Source organism: Capricornis sumatraensis, chromosome 22, assembly GCF_032405125.1.
Source record: "Capricornis sumatraensis isolate serow.1 chromosome 22, serow.2, whole genome shotgun sequence".
In the NCBI taxonomy this organism is placed as follows: domain Eukaryota; kingdom Metazoa; phylum Chordata; class Mammalia; order Artiodactyla; family Bovidae; genus Capricornis; species Capricornis sumatraensis.
This window is the reverse complement of record NC_091090.1, coordinates 26,188,103-26,210,606: the sequence shown is the minus strand read 5'-3', so window position 1 is coordinate 26,210,606 and position 22,504 is coordinate 26,188,103.

Genomic DNA, 22,504 nt, shown 5'->3' with positions numbered 1-22,504 from the left:
ACAAGTTTTGTTATTTGAAAACACTCATGAAACTTCACTGACATACTCACGTAAAGATTTTAATTAAAAGCAAAAGATAAGATGCAGCAAGAGAGTGAGTTCAGGCAAGCACTGGAGGTCTAGGAGAGTGTTCTAATTCTCATGCAGACCTGCTTAATTTCTTAATTCAACTATCAAGAGATACATGATGTGCTGTGGCTCTGGGAGAGTTCAAGGCAGAATTCTCAGTGGTGTCTTTAATATCTCAATGGTCACTTCATCAAGCTAGGTTAGTTATGTAACTGGTTTCGCCAGATGAAACACTTTATCAGTAAGCAAGCTGCCCCTAGTGGTCACCAAGGAAGTGTCAGAATTAGAATGTATGTATGTGAGCTCAGTCGCTCAGTCATGACTGACTCTTTGTGACCCCATGGACGGTAGCCCACCAGGCTCCACTGTCCATGGAATTTTCCAGGCAAGAATATTGGAGAGGGTTGCCATTTAATCCTACTGTTCTTAGCTTGGCCAACAAAGACAGATACTTAAGCTTTCCCACAGTTGAATCTAGACTTTTTTCCTGACCAACTGCAAGTCAACTCTATCCAATACACCCCTCATTCAAGTACATGAATGAACTCTTTCTGTCTTCTATGTAAGCATACTATGTATATGTAATTGGTTTCTTCTCTCATCTCTGTATTTTTTGCTCTGTTTATATTTTCAGTGTGTAAACTAACAATTATTTCCTTCCTTTGTTCACTCTAAGATACTTTCTAATCACTAGTAGATGCTTAGGCTACCCAAATAAATTTAAAAATATTTCTATCCTCGGTCAACCCATAGTTCTGTGTCCTTCTGACTCTTAGGTTCTCATTTGTGAAAGACAATAAACATTAAGAAATTTGAGAAGAAGAGGGAGCTAGGAAGGTTTAGGGGAAAAACAACTTTCCCAGGGGTAAAAAGGATATTGCTGTCCTTGTGGTGCTGCTAGTAAGGCGTATTCTTAGAATTGTTCTACAAAAACACTCTTCATCTTAGGCAGTGGAGCATAGTACTTTTATTCAAAGAAATACTGAAATCTTAGTTTGACCCTGACAATACCTAGTGATGCATTTTGTCCTCTTTTATGTACCTCCTTATGGGGATGAAGGAGATGGTAAATTAGTGCTTATCTTGCTCTTAACTCTTGCAGATATTTCAGACATTTCTTTAGAATGACCTGAGTTTTTCCTAAAAGCACTCAAGATAGCCACCCTTCAGCAAGGGTAATTGATTTATTTCTCTTCTGAACTGGACAAAGAATTAATTTGCCTGATGTAGCCTTGAGCAAAAGCAAATGTTGAGTTGACCTCATTTTTTGGCTATGTTCAGCGTAACAGTGAATGAGAAGGATAAATAATAAAAAGAAGAGGAAGATTAATGAAATGCACAATACAATGCACACATACAAACACACACACAAATTCCTGGTTAAATCTAGCAAAGAGAAAAGCCTCCTCTTAGTAATTTGCTAATCATTCCTTTCTCTTAAGGAGTTTCAATAAACAGATTACAGATTTATTTAACTTCTCTCCATTCTTCCTCCACATTCAAAGTGTCTGCCATTTCCACGCTTCTAAATCTCCAGTTTCTTTCATATGCATTGTCTCCTCTGCACTCTCATTTTAACTCTTCTAGTTTATTTACTCACATTCTGTTACCTGGAATAATATATTAATATGCCAGCTAACTCCTCTTTCAGCAATGTTCAACTTCTTAATGCAGACCATTCCCTGTACCAACAGAAATATGACTTTAAGACCCAACTGAAATGTTTTAATCCAGTTCTCAAAAACCTTCTGTGGCTAATCAATGTGTGAAGTCAAAATTGCTAAAAATCTCTGTCCTTATTCTATCTTTCATCCATTCAATTCTCAAATAAATGCAAGCTATTCCCATGGGGTGAGCACAGTGGTGACCTTCCTAATGTTCATGTTCACTGTCTCTCCTAGACCTGGCATTTTCACACCATCCTTGCTATTTAGAGAATGCCAGTGGTTGCTGGTTCCACTCTCTGTGCACCCACACAGACAGAATCAATACCCCTTCTCCAAATCCCTCACACTCTGTTTTGGCATTTTTAAACATTTCATTATATAAACATACCTAAAAAAGAAGAGAAGAGTATAATAAAGAGTTATGTGTACCCATCTCACAAATTCTATGCAATTGTCAGGGATAGCCAAATCTGTTTTATTTCTATTTCACTTCTCCACTTCCTCATCTCTACTACTGACTTTAATGGAAATTGAAGTTCTTTCATTGGAATTATTTTCTAAGAGCAACTATCCATCAACTATTTGATTATCTTGAAGAGTGCTTGATATAGGATAGGCAGGATACATTGAAATTGATGTGCTAGAAAACTTTCAAGTTTACCAAGTTAGCTCTTTTTATTTTCAGTGTGAAATCATGGATTTTGTAACATATTTAATGGGTTTCAATCAGTTGCAGTCACTGCTTTTTGTGATTTTCAAATTATCCCATTTTTAACCAGAGACACCCTTTCAAATAGACTCATTTCCTTTCAGCACAGCATCAGTAATATTTGATAAATATTTTGTTTTCTGTACCCTAATATATAATATAGTCTGTATCCCAGCCAGATCTAGAGCCAGTCAGATCTGTGAGAAGCTCTACTTGCTTTCTGCAGAAAATAAAGTTGAGTCTAATTCTGGGTGATGGGTAATCATTGCTAGTGGGTTGGGATACTGGCCCTTTTCAGCAATTAAAGCCAATAAAGATTTTTCTGCAGATAAAGAGTTTGTACCCATACTATCAATTTAAACGTAAAGATATAGGGGTTTGATTATCTTTTTAAAATATTTTATGTGTGCATTTCTTGTATGTTAAACTAGTTCCACATACATTAACATAACTGCATATTTGCCTCATCCTTCAATGTATATTTAATAGCTTCATGATAACAATATCAATATTGTTATTGAAAATATTGATGCCATCACTGAATCCTGTTTTACATTTCATTGTAGCTCTTTTTGTCCTTATAGTATAATCAATTGTTGTTGTTGTTCAATAACACAGTCCTTTCCAACTCTTTGCAACCCCATGGACTGCAGCACCAGGCCTAGTATAATCAATTAAGGATAGCCAAATTATTTGTTTTGAAGTTTTCAAAAATAATTTTCCTGTATGTGGTTAAGATACTGATACACATAGTTATACTTAGAGTCATAAATACTAAGTGATAATACACATAGGCATATGCACACACACACACATGTAATAGGGTGATCAGTGGTGGTGGTTTGCTCACTAAGTTGTGTCCGACTCTTACGATCCCATGGACTACAGCCTGCCAGGCTCCTCTGTCCCTGGGATTCTCCAGGCAAGAATACTGTAGTGGGTTGCCATTTCCTTCTTCAGGGGATCTTCCCGGCCCAGGAATCAAATCCAGGTCTCCTGCACTGCAGGCAGATTCTTTACCAAATGAGCTATGATGATCAGTGGACTCACCCAAATACAGCAGCACCATGACCAGCCAGTTGGTTGACACAAACACCTAATACAGTTTTTGAATATTGACCTAAAATGACTTAGGAACATGGATGTCTTGGTCAAATTTAAGGTGAATTATCTTAGTATTTACAAATAAACTATCTGGGAAAGACAGGTGTTGTTAAAGCCTGATGATAAGAATTTTAGTATTGGAAAGGATGAGAGGTGCTCTGAGGCTGACATATGTTGATGTAAATTTAATTTGGGGACACCCTTTGAATCACACTCTGCTGGTGGAAACCTTTGATTGCCAATTATCTTCTAAAGTCAACATTTTCTACAGTGACAATTGGCACTTTCACCTATAATTGTAGCTTATTCTCTGATGGTCTTTACTGGCTTCTTTGTATAACCATTTAGCTTAATTTGGTGTAATTTATCCATACCTGCCAGTCCAAATATACAGCCCAGTAACTTTTATCTAATGGGAAGGAAGGATATGAATGTGGTACCGTTAATTACGATCAAATCCCAAATCCAAAGTAAATGGCTGAATGTCTTCTTATTGCAAGCATCTTATTTAGTAACCTTTAGTTATTCTTTTAGAAATGAGGCAGCTTATAGAGGCAAATGCAAAATATTATCTGCTGTTCTAACCATATCTTTTAGACCTCACATACTGGGTTTAGAGACAAGTGCTCCTGAGTGCAGTGCGCAGTACCTAGGAGGAGAAGCTAATATTAATTTATGTTCCCCTCCAAGGGGAACAACTCAGAGTGAATGTTGGGATGGGAATACACATATTCTCATAAAATAAAAGGATGATATATTAACAATGCAAATGGCCACAATCCAGGTACAACTGAACTATACATCTAAAACCACAAATTAAAAATCTTATTGACAAAAGCATCTCCTGAGAATGTGAATAAGTTCCAAGGAATTGTAGAGGACGTTCTAACATGACCAAGAACTGTCAAGGGAAGAGTAAAGTGATGATAGTTCCAGTAAAAATAAATAAAAGAGCAACAGCTTCAAGAAATACCTTGGGACAATCTGATACCAGAATTATTCTGGGCATCTTGATAAATGAAAAAGATACTAGAGACAGATTTTAGACTGCAGAAGTAAGCTTTAATTTTTCACAAATGAGGTCCTGTGTAATTCTGGCACACAGCTGTGTAATTAGCTACAGTTTATATACACAAAATCAGCTCTGCCCTTCCATTTTATTAATGGAAACTAAGCTGCCAATTGGACAAGAAATGTTTAGGAGGGAAAAAAGAGAACAGAAATGGGAAGCTGGGGATGCACATAGAAAGGATTGGTTAAAGAAGACTTTAAAACATGAAGGTGACATAGAGGATATCACTGCAGTAACATAGATTTTTTAAATCTCTTTGAGATTCCCTCCTTAAAACCAAACCCAAACAGAGTTAGACAGAGGAAGAGAAAACAGGACAGAGAAAAATAACAACACATCGCTAATCTCCTTGGCACAGCTAGATGATAGTGAAGGCCACAAACCCCACAACAAGGGTGTGTGTGCGTGCTCAGTCACTTCAGTCGTGTCCAACTCTTTGTGACCCCGTGGACTGTCGCCTGCCAGGCTCCTCTGTCCATGGGATTTCCCAGGCAAGAATACTGGAGTGAGTTGCCATTTCCCTTCTCCAGGAATCTTCCCAAACCAGGGATCAAACCTGTGTCTCCTGCATTGCAGGTGGATTCTTTACCTGCCGAGCCATCAGGGAAGCCCTATAATATGGGCAAATAGGGCCAAATGACCATCAAGAGCAAAGTCAGAATAATCTCAGTCAGCAAATATGAAGGTAAAGACAGAATAGAAAAATCTCTCTTTTGACACCCTAAGAAGAAATTGATTGTGGTAACAGTCACCAGTTATGAACCTATTAGCAAAAAGTATGATGAGAATATCTAAATAGTCAGGCTCCCAACACCTGGGTTCAACTTTCACATTAGCCTCAGAATTAGGATAACTAGTCATTTTGTGCCCTTTGACATGAAGCGATTTGAAGCACCTGGTATCTTCCATGAAACAGTCTTGTCAAAATTGGAACCAGAATCTAACCAACTTCTAGAGATAATATCCATTATTATGCTACAGGATAGGAAAGCAAGATAAAAGATTCCACAAGAAAGAAAACAGCCACAGAATATGAGACATTTATACAGGACTATCGATACTGTTGATATAATGTGTCAGAGACAAGAAAAAAAAGGGGGAGTAGCAATTTAAAGAAAGTATATATATATATAACTAACACAAACTTGAGACATTGTTTTATCATATATTTGAATAAATAAACTTGTAAAATATATATTTAGGAGGCAATAGAGGAAATCTCTCATGGATGGGTATTTGACACTATCAAAAGATTGCTGTTAATTTTATCAGCTGTAATCGTGTTATCGTGAATCTGTAAGAAAATGTACATTTTCTTGGAGATACCCAAAAATACAAACTGATACTTGAGTACTTATATCTCAGTTCCGTTCAGTTCAGTCACTCTGTCATGTCTGACTATTTGTGACCCCATGAACCGCAGCACTCCAGGTATCCCTGTCCATCATCAACTCCCTGAGTTCACCCAAACTCATGTCCATCCAGTTGGTGATGCCATCCAGCCATCTCATCCTCTGTCATTCCCTTCTCCTCCTGCCTCCAATACCTCCCAGCATCAAGGTCTTTTACAATAAGTCAACTCTGCACATGAGGTGGCCAAAGTATTGGAATTTCAGGTTTAGCATCAGTCCTTTCAAAGAACACCCAGGACTGGTCTCCTTTAGAATGAACAGGTTGGATCTCCTTGCAGTTCAAGGGACTCTCAAGAGTCTTTTCCAACACCACAGTTCAAAAGCATCAATTCTTCAGTGCTCAGCCTTCTTCACAGTCCAACTCTCACATCCATACATGACCACAGGAAAAACCATAGCCTTGACTAGACGGACCTTTGTTGGCAAAGTAATGTCTCTGCTTTTCAATATGCTGTCTAGGTTGGTCATAACTTTTCTTCCAAGGAGTAAGCATCTTTTAATTTCATGGCTGCAATCACCATCTGCAGTGATTTTGGAGCCCCCCAAAATAAAGTCTGACTCTGTTTCCCCATTTATCTGCCATGAAGTGATGGGACTGGATGCCATTATCTTCGTTTTCTGAATGTTGAGCTTTAAACCAATTTTTCCAATCTCCTCTTTCACTTTCTGCCATAAGGGTGGTGTCAGCTGCATATCTGAGGTTATTGATATTTCTCCCGGCAATCTTGATTCCAGCTTGTGCTTCTTCCAGCCCAGCGTTTCTCAAATGTGCTCTATAGAAGTTAAATAAGCAGGGTGACAATATACAGCCTTGACATACTCCTTTTCCTATTTGGAACCAGTCTGTTGTTCCATGTCCAGTTCTAACTGTTGCTTCCTGACCTGCATAGATGTTTCTCAAGAGGCAGTACAGGTGGTCTGGTATTCCCATCTCTTTCAGAATTTTCCACAGTTTATCGTGATCCACACAGTCTAAGGCTTTGGCATAGTCAATAAAGCAGAAATAGATGTTTTTTCTGGAACTCTCTATTTATACCTAAACAATATAATACTTTGGCCACCTGATGCAAAGAGTTGACTCATTGGAAAAGACCTTGAGGCTGGGAGGGATTGGGGGCAGGAGGAGAAGGGGATGACAGAGGATGAGATGGCTAGATGTCATCATTGACTAGATGGACATGAGTTTGAGTGAACTCCTGGAGTTGGTGATGGACAGAAGGGGCTGGCATGTTGTGATTCATGAGATCACAAAGAGTCAGACATGACTGAGTGACTGAACTGAACTGAAACAATGCAAACAAGTCACAAACCAGGTACAACTCAACTATAACCTAATTCCATAAATTAAAAAGTCCTATCGGCAAATATATATCATGAGGATTTGAAGAGTTATAAGTATGTTTTAGAAATGCATGCAGAAGTGTTCAAATTTTTATTTCTTCAAAGAAAAATGAAGAAATATATAAATCCATATCAGCAATGTGTATGTGTTTGTGCATGGTGTGCTAAGTTGTTTCAGTCATGCTCAACTCTTTGCAATCACATGGACTATAGCCAACCAGGCTCCTCCATCCATGGGATTTTCCAGGCAAGAACACTGGAGTGGTTTGCCATGGCCTCCTCCAGGGGATCTTCCTGACCCAGGGATTGAACCTGCATCTCATACATCTCCTGAATCGGCAACCAGGTTCTTTATTCTCCAGTGCTAGCACCACCCAGAGAAGGAAATGGCAACCCATTCCAGTGTTCTTGCCTAGAGAATCCCGTGGACAGAGAAGGCTGGTGGGCTGCAGTCCATGGGGTTGCACAGAGTCAGACACGACTGAAGTGACTTAGCAGCAGCAGCACCACCTGGGAAGCCTTAATCTAAAACAAAAGTTGGCAAAAATGTAATAGGTTTTAAATCTGGAGGATGTATATTATACTACACATTAGTTTCATTCAGTTCAGTTCAGTTCAGTCGCTCAGTCGTGTCCGACTCTTTGCGACCCCACGAATCACAGCACGCCAGGCCTCCCAGTCCATCACCAACTCCCAGAGTTCACTCAGATTCACGTCCGTTGATTCAGTGATGCCATCCAGCCATTTCATCCTCTGTCGTCCCCTTCTCCTCCTGCCTCCAGTCCCTCCCAGCATCAAAGTCTTTCCCAATGAGTCAACTCTTTGCATGAGGTGGCCAAAGTACTGGAGTTTCAGCTTTAACAATCATTCCTTCCAAAGAAATCCCAGGGCTGATCTCCTTCAGAATGGACTGGTTGGATCTCCTTGCAGTCCAAGGGACTCTCAAGAGTCTTCTCCAACATCACAGTTCAAAAGCATCAATTCTTCAGTGCTCAGCCTTCTTCACAGTCTAACTCTCACATCCATACATGACTACTGGAAAAACCATAGCCTTGACTAGACGGACCTTCGCTAGAAAAGTAATGTCTCTGCTTTTGAATATGCTATCTAGGTTGATCATAACTTTTCTTCCAAGGACTAAACATCCTTTAATTTCATGGCTGCAGTCACCCTCTGCAGTGATTTTGGAGCCCCGCAAAATAAAGTCTGACACTGATTCCACTGTTTCCCCATCTATTTCCCATGAAGTGATGGGACCGGATGCCATGATCTTCGTTTTCTGAATGTTGAGCTTTAAGCCAACTTTTTCACTCTCCTCTTTCACTTTCATCAAGAGGATTTTTAGTTCCTCTTCATTTTCTGCCATAAGGGTAGTATCATTTGCATATCTGAGGTTATTGATATTTCTCCCGGCAATCTTGATTCTAGCTTGTGTTTCTTCCAGTCCAGTGTTTCTCATGATGTATTCTGCATATAAGTTAAATAAGCAGGGTGACAATATACAACCTTGACGTACTCCCTTTCCAATTTGGAACCAGTCTGTTGTTCCATGTCCAGTTCTAACTTTTGCTTCCTGACCTGCATACAGATTAGTTCCATTACTTCTTGGCAAATAGATGGAGAAATAATGGAAACTGTGACAGACTTTATTCTCTTGGGCTCCAGAATCACTGCAGATGGTGACTGCAGTCATGAAATTAAAAGGCACTTGCTCCTTGGAAGAAAAGCTATCACTAACCTAGACAGAAAATCTAGACAAAAAGCAGAGACATTACTTTGTCAACAAAGATCCATATAGTCAAAGCTATGGTTTTTCCAGTATTCATGTATGGATGTGAGGTTTGGAACAAAAAGGCTGAGCACCAAAGAATTGATGGTTTTGAATTGTGGTGTTGGAAAGGACTCCTGAAACTCCCTTGGACTGCAAAGAGATCAAACCAGTCAATCCCAAAGGAAATCAATCCTGAATATTCATTAGAAGAGCTGATGCTGAAGCTAAGGTCTAATACTTTGGCCACCTGATGCAGAGTCAACTCACTGGAAAAGACTCTGAAAGCGGGGGTAGAAGGGGACGACAGAGGATTAGATGGTTGGATGGCATCACTGAGTCGATGGAAATGAGTTTGACCAAGCTCTGGGAGTTGATGATGGACAGGAAAGCGTGACATGCTGCAGTTCATGGGATCTCAGAGTTGGACAGGACTGAGCGACTGAACTAAACTGAGTGCATATGCAATAAGATGCTCTGGAAAAGTCTTTTAAAAGTATCATTTTCCTTTTTATTAGATTTTATACTGCTGCATAAAAAATAGTCTGGAAAGTACAATATATTTTCTTATTACTTCAATTGACTACACAATAGATGGGGGGTCTCTGTGATGCCATAAATGCTGAGTTAAGTTTCTGTGAAAACACAAAACTGTATTTACTTTTTTCTTTTCTTGTAATTTCAGAACAGGGAAGAAAAGAGTAGGAGAAAACCAGAAGCGTCAGTGAAAATTAATTGTTTCACAAACTCAAATGAACATTTAGGTTCTTAAATAATTATTTTAATAGAAAATGTCCACAACTTATTTTGGACAATTTCTGCTATATTTGTTCCCTAATGAATATTTCCACCAAATTTGGAAAACTCAGCAGTGGCCACAGGACTGGAAAAGGTCAGTTTTCATTCCAATCCCAAAGAAAGGCAATGCCAAAGAATGCTCAAACTACCGCACAACTGCACTCATCTCACATGCTAGTAAAGTAATGCTCAAAATTTTCCAAGCCAGGCTTCAGCAATACGTGAACCATGAACTCCCTGATATTCAAACTGGTTTTAGAAAAGGCAGAGGAACCAGAGATCAAATTGCCAACATCTACTGGATCATGGAAAAAGCAAGAGAGTTCCAGAAAAACATCAATTTCTGCTTTATTGACTATGCCAAAGCCTTTGACTGTGTGGATCACAATAAACTGTGGAAAATTCTGAAAGAGATGGGAATACCTGACCACCTGACCTGCCTCTTAAGAAACCTATATGCCGGTCAGGAAGCAACATTTAGAACTGGACATGGAACAACAGACTGGTTCCAAATAAGAAAGGGAGTACGTCAAGGCTGTATATTGTTACCCTGATTATTTAACTTATATGCAGAGTACATCATGAGAAACACTGGACTGGAAGAAACACAAGCTGGAATCAAGATTGCCAGGAGAAATATCAATAACCTCAGGTATGCTGATGACACCACCCTTATGGCAGAAAGTGAAGAGGAACTCAAAAGCCTCTTGATGAAAGTGAAAGAGGAGAGTGAAAAAGTTGGCTTAAAGCTCAACATTCAGAAAACGAAGATCATGGCATCTGATCCCATCACTTCATGGGAAATAAATGGGGAAACAGTGGAAACAGAGTCAGACTTTATTTTGGGGGGCTCCAAAATCACTGCAGATGGTAATTGCAGCCATGAAATTAAAAGACGCTTACTCCTTGGAAGGAAACTTATGACCAACCTAGATAGTATATTCAAAAGCAGAGACATTACTTTGCCAACTAAGGTCCGTCTAGTCAAGGCTATGGTTTTTCCTGTGATCATGTATGGATGTGAGAGTTGGACTGTGAAGAAGGCTGAGCACTGAAGAACTGATGCTTTTGAACTGTGGTGTTGGAAAAGACTCTTGAGAGTCCCTTGGACTGCAAGAAGATACAACCAGTCCATTCTGAAGGAGATTAACCCTGGGATTTCTTTGGAAGGAATGATGCTAAGGCTGAAACTCCAGTACTTTGGCCACCTCATGTGAAGAGTTTACTCATTGGGAAAGACTCTGAAGCTGGGAGGGATTGGGGGCAGGAGGAGGGGGAATGACCAAGGATGAGATGGCTGGATGGCATCATGGACTCGATGGACGTGAGTCTGAGTGAACTCCGGGAGATGGTGATGAACAGAGAGGCCTGGCGTGCTGCGATTCATGGGGTCACAAAGAGTCGGACACGACTGAGCTACTGAACTGAACTGAATAAATATTTACATCTAGGTAGAGCAAGAGGTCTCCAGAATTATAAACGAAATATTTTAGAAAATGGGTTATAAGATACAATAAAAACCCTTGGGAGAAAGGAACAAATAACAAAAACAAAAAGCAAAACAAAAAATTCTGATCCTTAATTATGCAAAAATATGGATGATTCCTTTTGTTACAATCAGTGCTAAATGACACTAAGAGTAATAGGTCCACCAGTACCTTTTTCAAACACAGTTTTTTATCAGCATTGTTTTAGTTCTTCACTTTCTATTTTTAAACTATTTTGAGACTTACATTCAGAATGTAGCTAAAAGAGCCAGATTTGCCAGTGAAATAGCTGTTTTAGACAAGTGTGACTTGTTTCTGACATATGCTGTACAAGCAATTGTGTTAGGATGACATCCATCAGAGATAATAGCAAGCTAAAAATGGCACTATCATATTTCATCCTGATAATCATAAAAGCATACACAGAAAGCCCTAATATTTCAGCCCACAGGAGCAAAACTCTCCAATTGGTTTTCATAGTGTAGATGTATTGAATCCAAGATAGAAAAAAAATCATTAGTCAAAGCTAATCTAGTCACATTGTTTATAATTCCATCTTTGTGGGTTGAATTTAATTTTAGTAAATCTCTGCTTCTAGTTTCTGGATCAACTGAAATCTGTTTTCTAAAGACCTAACATTATAGCATGCTTTTCTCTGCCTTGTACATTGTCAATTATTGAGTCAGTTCTGCAAATTCTTATTCTGCATGGAAATGTACCTACTCAAGCTAATAGAAATGACTTTGGCCATAAATTCAATTGAGAAATTTGATCTTATAATATTATTCTATACTTAAGCCTTTTGGTTCCTTTCTTCTGAGAAGGAGCAGAAGCTGGTGCTACTTGGAAAGTGTCCTTATATGAATCAGGGGACAATTTTTCTTATAGAAAAAAGACAGAAGTTTATTGTGTGCCTATTCACCACAAGAACTTTGGATATAATACATTGTCATTAACACTTTTTCCTCATCAGAGAAAAGATCATGTCTAGAAGACATAGCCTCAACTTAAAAATCATGCTAAAAAGAAAAACAAATATTGTATATTAATGCATATATATGGGATCCTGGAAAATGGTACTAAAATGTATTTACAGGGAGGAATAGAGATGCAAATGCAGAAACAGAGAATGTACTTGTGGACACAGTGGGGGAAAGGGAGGGTGGGTTGAGTAGAGAGAGTAGCAATGACATGAACATGACTATGTGTAGACTAGACAGTGGGAAACTGCGGTATAACACAGGGAGCCTGGCCCAGGGCTCTGTGAAGACCTAGAGGGGTGAGATGTGGGCAGGCTGGGTAGGAAGGAGGCTTCAGAGAGAGGGGATATGCAAATATACACTTATGGCTGATTTTCATTGTTGTACAGCAGAAACTGACACAACATTGTAAGGCAATTATCCTTCAGTTTTTTTTTTAAAAAGATTTTGTGTCAGTACTAGCTTAGGAGGTCAGGAACCCAGTATAAAACAAGTAGAAACAACAACAAAACCAAAATAACAACAAAAAACAAGAAAACAACAAAAAACCCAAATCCCCCCACACACACCCGCCCCGCAAACACACACACAAAACCCTGTGGCTGAAGGAAAGGCCAGAGGATGAGCATGTATCTCAGAGCCTGCCCCTACAATTTTTTGTTGTTTAGTTACTAAGTCATGTCCAGCTCTTGTGTGACACCAAGAGTAGCCTGCCACTCTCCTGTGTCCCTGGGATTTCCCAGGCAAGAATACTGGAGTGGGTTGCCATTTCCTTCTCCAGGGGACCTTCCTGATCCAGGAATAAAGCTCATGTCTCCTGCACTGGCTGAGTCACCTGGGAAGCCCAACCCACTATGATACTTACAAGTTTATATGAGTAGGTTTCCTCTCTGAGAGACAGACAGGTGCAATCTGGGGAAGATGATATTAAAGATCAAGAGCTTATCTGAAAGATTTCTGAATTAACTGTAATACCTGAAGAAACCAAAATTCTGTCTTTGATACTTTCTTATATATAATGTGGGTATAATAAAAGTAGTTCCATTATATTTGTGAGGATTAAATGTAAATCATTTCTTTTACATGAATGTCCAATACAAAGCAAATGCACAGTAATTACAATTACAGTTAACAGCTGTAATTGTAACTGTAACCCCTCCCTTTAATAAGTTCTATAGATGCTGAAGCTGAGACTCTAAAATTTTGGCCACCTGATTGAAGACCTAACTCCTTGGAATGGACCCTGATGCTTGGAAAGATTGGAGATGGGAGAAGGGAATGACAGAGGGTGAGATTATTGGATGGCATCACCGACTCAATGGACATGAGTGTGAGCAGGCTCCGGGAATTGGTGTGGTGTGATGGACAAGGAGGCCTGACGTGCTGCAGTCCATGGGGTCTCAAAGAGTCAGGCAAGACTGAGTGACTGAACTGAACTGATAATGAAAAATTTGATATCTATATTTTTACTTTCTTGTTTAATGTAAAAGAACGGCTCTATGTGGTGTGCACTGCTGATTTAAGATTGCCATTCAAAACAGAATCTATAGTTTTTCTTGCCAAATGAACTGAAAAAATTATTTACTCAATTCAAAAAAAAATCATGCTATGGCAATCTAGCATTCACTTGTATGATCAGTTTTGCTGAAAAGGACAAAATAGCTTTACTGGTGAATAATACATAACATTCAAAGAAGATATAATACCTATTTTTTCTCATATTCTCCTAAAAAATGAAGACAGGAGAAACCAATCAAATACATTTTACAAAGCCAGTATTACCCAGATATCAAAGCCAGACAAAGACATTATCAAGAAAAAAAAGAAAGTAAAGGGCTGATATTCTTGAACAGATGTGCAAAAATCCTCAACAAAATATTAGAAAATTGAATCCAACAACATATTTAAAGGATCCTATACCACAATAAAATGGGATTCATTCAGAGATGCAAGGATGTCTCATCCACAGATCAATCAACATGACATGTCACATTAATAAAATGAAGAATAAAAATGACCTCAATAGATATAGAAAAAGAATCTGGCAGACTTTGCCATCTATTTACGGTTAAAACAATCAACAAAGTGGATATAGAGAGGATGTGTTTCACCATAATAAGCCCATATATGACAAACCCACAGCTAAAATGATTCTCAATGGTGAAAAGCTGAAAGCTTTCCCTGTAGGATCAGGAACAAGACAAGAATGCCCACTATTGGCAGACAATACTGGACATTCTTGTCTTGTTGGACTGAGCATGTTAACACTTTCACTTTCATTTTCATAGTTAATATAGCATTGAAAGTCCAAGCCACAGCATTTAGGAAAGAAAATGAGAAGACATCTAAATAGGAAAAGAAAAAGTAAATCTCTCATGATTTGCAGATGTCACAATACTATTAATATATAGAGAGAGAATCCTAAGAAACTCCAACAAAAAAACTGTTAGGACTAATAAATTAATTTAGTAAATTCAGTTCAGTTCACTTGCTCAGTCATGTCCGACTCTTTGAGACCCCATGAACCGCAGCACACCAGGCCTCCCTGTCCATCACCAACTCCTAGAGTCCACCCAAACACATGTCCATTGAGTCAATGATGCCATCCAACCATCTCATCCTCTGTCATACCCTTCTCCTCCTGCCCTCAATCTTTCCCAGCATCAGGGTCTTTTCCAATGAGTCAGTTCTTCACATCATGTGGCAAAATATTGGAGTTTCAGCCTCAACATCAGTCCTTCCAATGAACACCCAGGACTGATCTCCTTTAGGATGGACTGGCTGGATTACCTTGCAGTCCAAGGGACTCTCAAGAGTCTTCTCCAGTACCACAATTCAAAACCATCAATTCTTCGGTGCTCAGCTTTCTTCACAGTCCAACTCTCACATCCATACATGACCATTGGAAAAACCATAGCCTTGACTAGACAGACCTTTGTTGGCAAAGTAATGTCTCTGCTTTTGAATATGCTATCTAGGTTGGTCATAACTTTCCTTTCACGGAGTAAGCATCTTTTAATTTCATGGCTGCAATCACCATCTGCAGTGATTTTCGAGCCTAGAAAAATAAAGTCTAACACTGTTTCCACTGTTTCCCCATCTGTTTGCCATGAAGTGATGGGACCGAATGCCATGATCTTAGTTTTCTGAATGTTGAGCTTTAAGCCACTTTCCTCTTTCACTTTCATTAACAGGCTCTTTAGCTCTTCTTCACTTTCTGCCATAACAGTGGTGTCATCTGCATATCTGAGGTTATTGATATTTCTCCCGGCAATCTTGATTCCAGCTTGTGCTTCCTCCAGCCCAGCGTTTCTCATGATGTACTCTGTGTATAAGTTAATAAGCAGGGTGAGAATATACAGCCTTGACATACTCCTTTTCCTATTTGGAACCAGTCTGTTTTTCCATGTCCAGTTCCAACTGTTGCTTCCTGACCTGCATATAGGTTTCTCAAGAGGCAGGTCAGGTGGTCTGGTATTCCCATCTCTTTCAGAATTTTCCACAGTTTATTGTGATCCACATAGTCAAAGGCTTTGGCATAGCCAATAAAGCAGAAATAAATGTTTTTCTAGAACTCTCTTGCTTTTTCAATGATCCAGTGGATGCTGACAATTTGATCTCTGGTGCTTCTGCCTTTTCTAAAACCAGCTTGAACATCTGGAAGTTCACGGTTCACGTATTGCTGAAGCCTGGCTTAGAGAATTTTAAGCATTACTTTACTAGCATGTGAGATGAGAGCGCTTTAGGAAATTAACAGGATATAAAATCAATATACAGAAATCTGTGATTTTCTATACAATAATAATAAACCATTAGAAAGAGATGCTAAAGAACAACCCCATTTACAATTGTATCAAAATGAATACTATACCTAGAAATAAATGTAACCAAGAATATAAAAGACCTGTACATTGAAAACTGTAAGACATTGATGAAAAAACAATTGAAGAAGACACAAATAAATAGAAATATATGCTATGTTCAGTGACTGAATGAAAGAGTAATCTTAAAATATTCTTACTTCCCAAAGCAATATACAGATACAAAAGAAAAAAAAAAATCCCTATCAGAATGTCGATGGCATTTTTCATGGAACTAGAGCAAATAATCCTAAAATTAGTCTGAAATCACAAAAGACTCCAAATAACCAAAGTAATTTTGAGAAAGAAGAATTAAGTTGGATTTCAAATTATACTACAAAATTACAGTAATCAAAGCTGCAGTTTGGAGGAGAATGTGTATGTGCGCTTGGTCATGTACAACTCTACAGCCTCATGGACTATAGCCCATCAGGCTCCTCTGTCCATGGAAATTTTCGAGGCAAGAATATTGGAGTGAATTGCCATTTCCTTCTCCAATATCTATTATGTTACTTATGTATATATTGTTTGTATTGTATAGGACACACACCCACACACAAGAAATTGTTTTTGTTGTTGTTCAGTCTCTCAATCATGTCTGACTCTTTGAGACTCCATGTACTGAAGCACAACAGGCTTCCCTGACCTTCACCATCTCCCAGAGCTTGCTCAAACTCATGTGCATTGAGTCTGTGATGCCATCCAACCGTCTCATCCTCTGTCATCCTCTCTCCTCTTGCCTCAATCTTTCCCAGCACCAGGGTCTTTTCCAGTGAGCCGGCTCTTCACATCAGGTGGCAAAAGTATTGGAGCTTCAACTTCAGCATCAGTCCTTCCAATGAACATTCAGGACAGATTTCCTCTAGGATTAACTGGTTTGACCTCCTTACAGTCCAAGAGACTCTATTCTCCAACATCACAGTTCAAAAGCATCAATTATTTGGTGTTCAGTTTTCCTTTAATTTCATGGCTGTAGTCACCAACTGCAGTGATTTTGGAGCCCAAGAGAATAAAGTCTGTCACTGTTTCCATTGTGTCCTCATCTACTTGACATGAAGTGAAGGAACCAGATGCCAATATCTTAGTTTTTTGAATGCTGAGTTTTAAGCCAGCTTTTTCATTTTCCTCTTTACCTTCATCAAGAGGCTCTTTAGTTCCTCTTTGCTTTCTGCCATAAGGTTGGTGTCATCTGCATATCTGAGGTTACTGATATTTCTCCCAGAAAACTTGATTCTGACTTGCATATATATATGGTATACACACAAGACACACACACATACACACACACACACAGGAACTTACTCAGCTGAAAAAAAGGAAAGAAATTCTGCCATTTGTGACAACACTGATGGACCTTGAAGGTAATAAGTCACATGGAGAAAGATAGTCACTATGATTTTACTCATATACAGAATCTAAAAAAACCAAACAAATGAATAAACAAAATAAAACAAAAGCAAACTCATAAATACGCAAAACCTATTACTGGTTAATAAGGGAAAAGGGGTTTAGAGAAAGGCAAAATAGGTAATGAGGGTCAACTGTATGGTGATGGATGCCAGTTAGACTTGTGGTGGTAATCACTTTGTAATGTATACAGATGTCTAATTATGATGTTTTACACTTGAAGCTTATATGATAAAAAAAGAGGTTAAAAATAATTACTTTAGTAAATAAACCTAGATGTTATATTTAACTTTAAACCTCTTTAAGTTAAATTATGGCACTTTCTTAAGAAAGTCGAATGTAAATTTAGACTGCCTCAATATATAAAAATTATAAGTATATTAAATAAAAGAGATAAAACTACATTGTCCCAAACAAAGGAAAGCATAATCCCACCATGTTTAAGGCACTTACTATGAACCAGAAGTTAACTTGAATAATTTACATAAATCAATCAGTTTAATCCTAACAGCTCTCTTAAGATGTAGTTACTATTATTATCTTCACTCTAACTTTATAGATTAGGAATTTATTACCCAAGAAGGCTAAAAATCTCCGATATTACCAAACAACTAGGAAGTGACTGAGCTGGGATTTATTTCCAAAGGGTCTGGGTTAAAACTCAGTCTTAATTAGGATGCTATAATGTGTTTTTGGATAGCCTTATATGATCATGAAGTTATCAGCAAAGTCATTGTATAAGTATCTATTTTTATTTGTTATTTTAAGTAAGCCAGTATAATAGAAAATTAAGAGGCTTCATCATATTTGAGAAAATATGTTCCTTTGTTGATGTTATAGTTTAAAAGGGTTATTGACAAACAAGACTATTTCTGATGATAGACTACAGATATCCCAGAATCTTCAACATTTATGGTCTTCAGTTTGATACCATAAACACAAATACAGGGAAACCAAAGGAGGCTGGCTGTAAATTACAATGGAGAACTTATAAAGGGTTTAAACCATTCAATAATGGAACCTCAAGAAGAGAATTCTTTATTGCTAGCTGTAATTATGGAAATATGCATGAACTTATCTTACATGTGTTGACTGAGTCTGGAAGGATGATAGGATCGGATCTAGGCAGAATTTCTGAAGTTGTGTCCTCTGGTGGACTAGAAGAGCAGACTACGGTAAAGGAAAAGCCATTATAGCAGCTCAAATTAATGCATACAGGACTGAGGGAATCTCAGCTTCTGTTTGAATGTTGTTCACATCCAGTCAAGCGCATCTCTTCCAGGAAGAATGGCACAGCAGGGACACTATCCCAGCAGGCACAGTATATGGAAAGAGAAGACTAGCAATCAAGATCTCAGTCTTGGAGTTCTCTTAGGGCTTATGGAAACCTACTATGTGCTCCACAAACAGATGAGGCTCAGGTGAATGATGGCTATTTTCAAGCCAGTACAGACACAGGATATCGTTAACCCAGAAACAACGTCAGAATCAGAAGATAAGAAGTATCAGAATGCAAAATCAGAATGAAAGGGCCAGGTAAAAGTGTAAGTGAAAGCAGGGAGCTACATCAGAGAGTAAAGAGAGTAAAGTCATGGGAGTAAAGGAAGATAATTAAATTTCTATCTTTAGACTCTCAGCATTCAACTGCAATAGGTACTTTTGGAAGAGGGGCCATCTTGATTATTGGATGAAGATGGGCACAGGATATTTGAGAGTTGAGATTATAAGCGTGAAAGCACAATGATTTATAATCAGGGTATTTACCCACAGGGATCTTAGACTAGATGTAAAAATACATATATACATGCTAAAAGACTTGTATCCATCAAGAGATTCAAGACTAACGGCAAAAATTATTTCTACCAGATCCCGAAGAAACTATATGTTGTTGTTGGTGGTGGTCGTTTAGTCGCTATGTCATGTCTGACTCTTGTGACTCCATGGACTGTACTCTGGCCTGCCAGGCTCCTCTATCCATAGGATTCTCCAGGCAAGAATACTGGAGTGGGTGGCCATTTCCTTCTCCAAAATATATGTCAAATAAGTATAAATTGATACTTAAACATTATTGAGCAAAATAGTCTTGTCAAATTATTTCATTTATTTTATAATTTTATCTCTTAATTACCTTAAAATAATTATAATAGTAAAAATATTTGTGTTTTAATACAACTATATGTGCATTTTCAAATATGGGAGTGGAAAACAAAAGTAAATTTTCTCCAATTTCCCACCATTTTAGGAAATCTCCTTTCTAGGTTATAAGGTCATGGTGACAGCACATAGCTGTAGTATACTGTTAGTGAGCTAAAGAACATACTAAAAAGTTTAAAGAGTCCCCAGTTTTTATCTTGAATCACAAAACTCAAAGTGAATGATAAGAGGCAAATATACAAAACTTTTACTTGCTAATTAACAATTTCTTTATATATATATGTCTCTAGTCATTATTGGGTTTTTGACTAGATTTAATCCTGCATTTATGAATTTATTACAACTAAGTTTACTCCTGGGAAGAAAAGTTATGACCAACCCAGATAGCATATTCAAAAGCAGAGACATTACTTTGCCGACTAAGGTCCACCTAGTCAAGGCTAGTGTTTTTCCTGTGGTCATGTATGGATGTGAGAGTTGGACTGTGAAGAAGGTTGGGTGCCAAAGAATTGATGTTTTTGAACTGTGGTGTTGGAGAAGACTCTTGAGAGTCCCTTGGACTGCAAGGAGATCCAACAAGTCCCTTCTGAAGGAGATCAACCCTGCGATTTCTTTGGAAGGAATGATGCTAAAGCTGAAACTCCAGTATTTTGGCCACCTCATGAGAAGAGTTGATTCATTGGAAAAGACTCTGATGCTGGGAGGGATTGGGGGCAGGAGGAGAAGGGGACGACAGAGGATGAGATGGCTGGATGGCATCACTGACTCGATGGACGTGAGTCTGAGTGAACTCTGGGTGTTGGTGATGGACAGGGAGGCTTGGCGTGCTGCAACTGTTCGGGTTGCAAAGAGTTGGACACAACTGAGCGACTGAAATGAACTGAACTGAACTGAACTGAAGTGCTTAGGTTATAATCTGGGTAGTAATAGACATTAGAATGTTTTAGGACTATTATTATAATTTTAATAGAGGCCTACATATATTTGTATTATAACAATATTTTTGCTATAACTAAAATGGTTCACCTTCTAATTTTTAAATACTGCGGTAGTGGAATGGTAAGGTATTAAAGGATTCTATAAATAACAAAATTTATGAATAAGTGCTTGCAACTATAAAAGAACAGAAATCCTTTTTAAACATTGAAAGGCATTTCATGCCCATATTAAAACATTCAACATGGTGTTAAAAGGAAACAGACATAAGAAATTAATTACAGATAATTAAAATTAAACATTTAGTATAAGCATTTGTCATTGAGTCTGTTATATTATAAAGACAGTTCTAACTCAATAAGCATAATCAAAGCCTTGGAATAATGCCTCTATAGCAAGCACAATCATATTGAAGAAAGTTGCCACTTAGATCATGTCTTTGCCCTGGGGTCACATATTGGAGAATGGCAGTGGTAGGAATGACTGCTTTTGCTGCTGCTAAATTGCTTCAGTCATGTCCGACTCTGTGCTACCCCATAGATGGCAGCCCACCAGGCTCCCCTGTCCCTGGGATTCTCCAGGCAAGAACACTGGAGTGGGTTGCTGCTGGGGTCCAGCCCTGGTGGATCCAGGGTGATTCGAAGGGGAGACAGATAGGCGAGGAAAACTTGTTTATTTAGAGATATAAGATTAGATTAGGAAGAAATAGTATAGTAGAAAATTTAGGTGGAGAAAAAGAGGCTGAATAACTTGGTTTATGGGGAAAACCAATAAAACCTCAAGACAAGAGGTTTGCACCATCTACATTAGGCCACCGGCGCCCACTTGAATATTGAAGGGTGCCCCGCCTTAGGCTCCGTTTCACGTGGATTTTAGCAGCCAGAGCAAGTAAGTAGACGTGGTGAGCCTCCCCGCTCCAGATGGGAATTCAGCCGAGAAAGGGGAGAAAAGAACGACATGGGGAAGCCCAGCATCGGTGCAAGACTCCAAAAACTTTATTTTTCAAAATCAGCTTATACACCCCATGTTGTACATAAAGAAATAATGGAATATGCAGAGTTATGCAGGGGCAGCAGTCCTGACCCTCATTGAGACCAGGCTTTCTTTTTGCATACCCTCCCATATACAAAAGGTCTCAGATGGTTTACATTATCTTCTGGCCAAGAGGCCTGTTAACATTTTTATGGCTCTCTTCCCGGATAATTGTCTATCAACCAGAAAACTCCTTTTCCCTAGAAGGGTTTTTTTCTTTACTCTGCATCACCCTCAAAGTACTAAATAAAGTTACATTCCTGTAGAACAAAGGTGCAGTGGGTTATAACAAAGAAAGTACTTAACTCAAAGATCTAATGTTGCTAATACCAGGTTTACTACCTGTTTTTCTATATACCAACTATATCTACAAATAAAAGACATGAAAATTTGGCAGCAAGTATTGGCTCAACAAATGAAACCTTTAATCAGTCCTATTCTAATGATTTTGACTCCTTGGAAGCCCCTACACTCCTAGGATGTTTTAAGCTTCCTGTGCCTCCCATGGTTGGGAGGCCACAAACAATCACACGCGCAGCTGTACAAGTCCTGCAGGCAGGCTAGAAAGCCATCAGAGGGGGTTTTTGGATTGAAACACCCTTTCAAATGCAGAACACTAAAGCCCTGAGTTGACTTTTTCCAGAGTGTGTCAGAAGATTGGAAAAGAAGAGTACAAAGGCCGGCAGACTTTGGTTTTTTTGGGGTACA